Source organism: Mugil cephalus, chromosome 13 (genome assembly GCF_022458985.1).
Source record: "Mugil cephalus isolate CIBA_MC_2020 chromosome 13, CIBA_Mcephalus_1.1, whole genome shotgun sequence".
Taxonomy (NCBI): Eukaryota; Metazoa; Chordata; class Actinopteri; order Mugiliformes; family Mugilidae; genus Mugil; species Mugil cephalus.
In genome coordinates this window covers 12,780,803-12,785,632 of record NC_061782.1, presented here as the reverse complement: position 1 = coordinate 12,785,632, position 4,830 = coordinate 12,780,803, and positions in this window count along the sequence as shown.

The following is a 4,830-nucleotide window of genomic DNA, read 5'->3' as shown; positions in this document are numbered from 1 at the left end:
TAGAATGGCTCGTTAGCTGGTGCTGCCAGTGTCTACATGTGATTGGTGTTGTTTTTCAGGAGGTAGGTTAATCTGTCTCCTGAGTGTGCTTGAAGCATACACACATGCCTAAGCAGAGGCCATCAAAGCTAACGTCTCAACTCGAATCAGACACAGATTGATGGTGGTGAGGCGAAAAAGGCTCCTCCGTCTCGTATTTAGCAAGAGGCGAATGTGGGAGGCAGTGACCCGGAGCAAAGGTCTCATCAGCGCCTGTCCCCGTCTGAGGCCTCTCTGCCTGTCAAAGTCACATTTTAATCGCAAACATAATTTGAATTTACACTAATGAATACAAATGACTCCCAGGACTCCACAAGCTGAAAGTAATAAATTATTATCGCTGCTAACAATCGCATTTCTGGAGCCCTTTTTCAATTAGCCGCCCCCGTGGAGATGATCATGGAGGGCCCGCTCAAATGAAGATAAACGACGCCCCTCGCAACGCCATGCGTCTGCTCCTCTGATTTAATAGCTTTCTAATTCGGGAACATCTTCGACGTGACGAGGCATGGGCCTTTTTTTTTTTTTTTGATGAGAAAGTCACCTAATTGAAAGCAGGTGTTAATCAACCTTGCTCTGTGTGATTTAGGAGGGAGTTTGACAAAGAGAACATCGTCCTTGCCACTCACTGACACAGACCATTCAGTCCACAAAGGAGCCTTTTTACTGCACTTTGCAGTTTTTTGGTAGCGCCGTCCAACCTGCCCTCTTAAGCCAAATGTCCAAACATCATATGAATCTACAGCCATTAAAATTCAAACTGTTCCAAAACACAACTGCGAGAGAGGACGGCTCCATGCACAAATTTGAATCGAGACCCTAGGCGAATTTAATGTATTTGTTTTTCGGATTCTGAATTAGTCTTCCAGAATAGCAATAAATTGTAATGTAGCTTTCATTTCTTGTGGCACATATGTAGCTGTTCCCGCTGCTAAAGGCCGTCAACAGAACCAAAGTTTATGTCCATTGACAGGTGCTCATTTACTCTGGCTGCTTGGAGAGGTCACACGATAATTATAGCAAATTATGGTCATGGAAAAAGGCCTTTTCTGAGCTCTGTCCATGGGCTCATGGTGCTCCAGAGCACACAAACCAAATCCCTAAAACACAATAATGTTCAGCTTCTCTGCCCTATACGAAGCATCGGGAAATAACTCATATGCTATTTGCTTCTGAGTAGCCATGTGATTAAAGTGAGTGATTGTTAAGCTGAGCATGCCTTATTTTAGATAAAATGGAAGGCAAAATAATGATGCACCTTACAGCACGGCTTTATTTATGGCATTATACTGTGTATATTATGTTTACTGGAATAAACCGGTGCACTTTGTAGTACTGTCAAACTCTAAATTGTGTTTCCTAGTCTATCTATGCAATGATACAGTATGTGTATATACATTAATTATTGAAATAAAGCATATTTCTTGTATTGTTCATTGTCTTATTATTTTTTGGCTCAGAAGAGTCATACCATTCTCGTGTAGCCTTTAGAACATTTACTGCTGGTTCATTTACTGAGCAAATGATGAACATATTTCTTAAACGTAAGAATTACAACACAAAGCTGTAAACCGTAGGGATGTTCCGAGTAGTTTGTGCTGTGTTGTCTGCTTTATGGCTTCCAGATTGAACGGGAACAATAGAACAAGCTGGAAAAATAAATAAATAAAAATGAAACAAATTCACAGTGAGTTAAATCATTTGCATAAAGCACCCAGTGATGTAATTCTGGACCCCACTGGCAGCTCAGAACGATCCAGAGAACCCTTTACATAACCAACTTCAGATAATTACAAGTGAACGTACAAGAGGAAAACGTAATCATAATCGGCTTCCTCTGACAAGGCTGTGGTTTCTCAAAGTCTGGAAAGCTGCAAAAGTGACATTTTGCTTAGAGAGCCAATGAATGACTCTCTGTGTCTCTGTCAGTGAGCTGTCATCACAGAGGAGCCTATGGGGTCGACTTACAAAGGCTACGGTCAACAACGACTGCAACAAAACACGTTAGGGGCCATTTATGTTGCTTCATGAAACTCAATGAAAAACCACAGTTTGGACGACAGAGACAGCTCAGCTCTTGGAACACAAGCGTCCATACCAATGTGTCCATACCAATATGATTGGTATCTGTGGTGTAGGGAAAAAAAAGAAAAAGAAAAAAAAAACGTTTCAAGCCCTTTCACTCTGTTGACAACTGTGAAGCATTTGTTGACTTTGCACAGGATCAACATCACGTTTCCTTCCACTGCTCAATCTCAACATGCGGTTACTTCAACAGAAACAAATCACCAGCAGTACTGACTGGTGTATGGTCAGGTTAGGTGAACCCTCCACTGTGGTGTTGTTTTTACTGATTTCTCTTTTGATTTTGACATATACACATGTATCCATCCATCCATAATCAATTGCTATTATTGTAATGATAGTGATTGTTAATAATGACTGTTGGTTGATTATTGTTATTGACATTTATGAGTATTATCCCATTTACATTTCATTTAGTTGAATGAAAGAATGTGAACTCTATGAATCTCATAGTATCACCAAGGGTTATTGTTTTGTTTTATTTGTGTTTTTACTGTTTTTATTTTATGTGTCGATCCCAGCAGGATTAGCTGTTGATGTGCAGCAGCTAATGGGGATCCCAGTAAACACAATAAACAAATGCGTTAATTCATGCTCACTGCTCTTATTGTAACCGTTCTTGTCCAACGAACTATGACCAGGAGTTAGTGGATTCTAAAAAGTAAACTAATATGAAATTTAATATTGAATTTGTCTCATCGCCAGGCACGCAACTCCAAATTAATGCCAATGTTCTCCTGTGTCTGCTGGATGCTTTTAAAAGACCACAAACATTTTTCATAGCGTTAGCTGTGCAAATCACCAAGAAAGCCAAAATGTGGTAATTTCGAATGTTCCAAAAATGATTAATGATTAATTGTTGCTTTGTAGGTTTGAGAAAGTTCTCCCACTTTAAGTGAACCATTTAAATTACCCAAATGGATTTACTAAGAAACGCAGATTAAATCACATTTTCCTGTTGTGGGGTTAAATAATCATGTGGAAACATTCAAAGCGATCTGATAGGTGAAGTTATCACCCATTGCTTACATAACGTAAGATTTCATATCGCAATAATCTATTGTGCATTCGTCACTGGCATTTATTTTTGTTTTAATGCAATTTTTTTTTATTATTATTATTTTAAACCTGAGTTTTACCCATCTTATCTTCCACCTTCTATCAATGCTCCTGGGTCTCTGCTGGAATTCACCCATGTGTTTTTCTGAGAGTCCAAATCATCTATGACGGGGCCTATTTTGCAAGCATCCTGCAGGGTAATAATTCTCGGCCCTCTTGAGATCGACTGAGGGGGGAGGGTCGTTCATACTTAACCTCTTCAACCCTGAAAGACCTGTCAGGCGAATCGTTATGACCAAGGTTCGGTATGTACCCAAACCTTATCTCAATCTGCAGAACCTTTCATCAAGTGTTTGTAATGGAAGACTGAAAACTGGAAAATACTGATTACAAGAGATGTGTGATATATGTTTCCTTTTCTTTCTTTTTACTATTTAATGTAAGGCTTCAGTCATAAACTGCATTTTTTTATTCAGTGTAAGCAGATGGCAGCTTTCTCAGAGGTGCCGAAACAAGCTGAATTCACGAGAATTTCCACATACGTCTATAATGTTTTGCCGAAACTCACGCTGAAACTCAACAGGCGGGAATCGAACCGAAGCAGCAAAGCTGGATGGACATTAGGGAAGGATGGCGGAGGAGGTGTGCGCGTGTGGATGTCGAGAGGGTTTGCAGCGGCACCTAATTTGTGGGCTATTTTTTTAATCAGTACACAGAGAAAAAGAAAACAGGCCCGTGTCTGTGTTACACCGTGGTCCCAGCAGAGTGCGAGAAGATTTACTGAGCGCATATGATCTCATTTCTACACGTTTCTCAGGCCTCTAAATCACACTCTCTGTCTGATCGACCCTCTGCTAATGACTTTACCATCAACTTTTTTTCCCCAGCTCTGATGTTCCTGGCTAATATTGTTAGACTCTGTATGTAATTGAAGATATTCCACTTTATATCTATATAGATATTCACACTATATATTCCACAGTGTTTCTGATATCAGCTGACATTGGAGCAGACTTACAGTGTTGCCTCAGAGTGTGAATGAGTCAGTAATTCTTCCCATTTCTTGTCCCTTGTGGTTTGAAATTGAAAGGACAACTGTTTAATAAGATGATACATCTATAAATAGAAATGGCCCTTGAATAACTTGAGTCCGTGTCGTTATTTTCCCATAACTTACAGCAATAACAAGGCCTGAGTTGGGCTGCAAGGAGAAACAGGAGAAAGGAGGATGCGTGACTGACGGGATTGTGTGTGTGTGTGTGTGTGCGAGTGTGGCGGCTGTAGATATCGTGCACAAGGGCGGCGGGAGTAGAAAGTGAGCAAGTAAATCTGCTCCGCGGCTTCCACAGCATCAGGTTTATATGTGTGCCGAGCGTTCAGTGTGTTTTCAGGGGTTTCCATGCTGTCACAAAAGACCCCTGTGAGACCAGCTTATTTACCCTGCAGTAAAACCCGAGAGGGAGTATACCCTGCAGTAAAAGTTGAGAAGGGGCGCAGTGGAATTAGATTTAGGGCCGTCTCCGGCTCTCTGTTCTGTGTGTGCCGTCAGGGAAAACCCACTCTGCTGCTCTCGTTCCGTTGTTCAAGTTGAATTATGTTGTGTTCGGAGTCGAGCGGTGAAATGTAGTTGTATAGCACACAAACAAG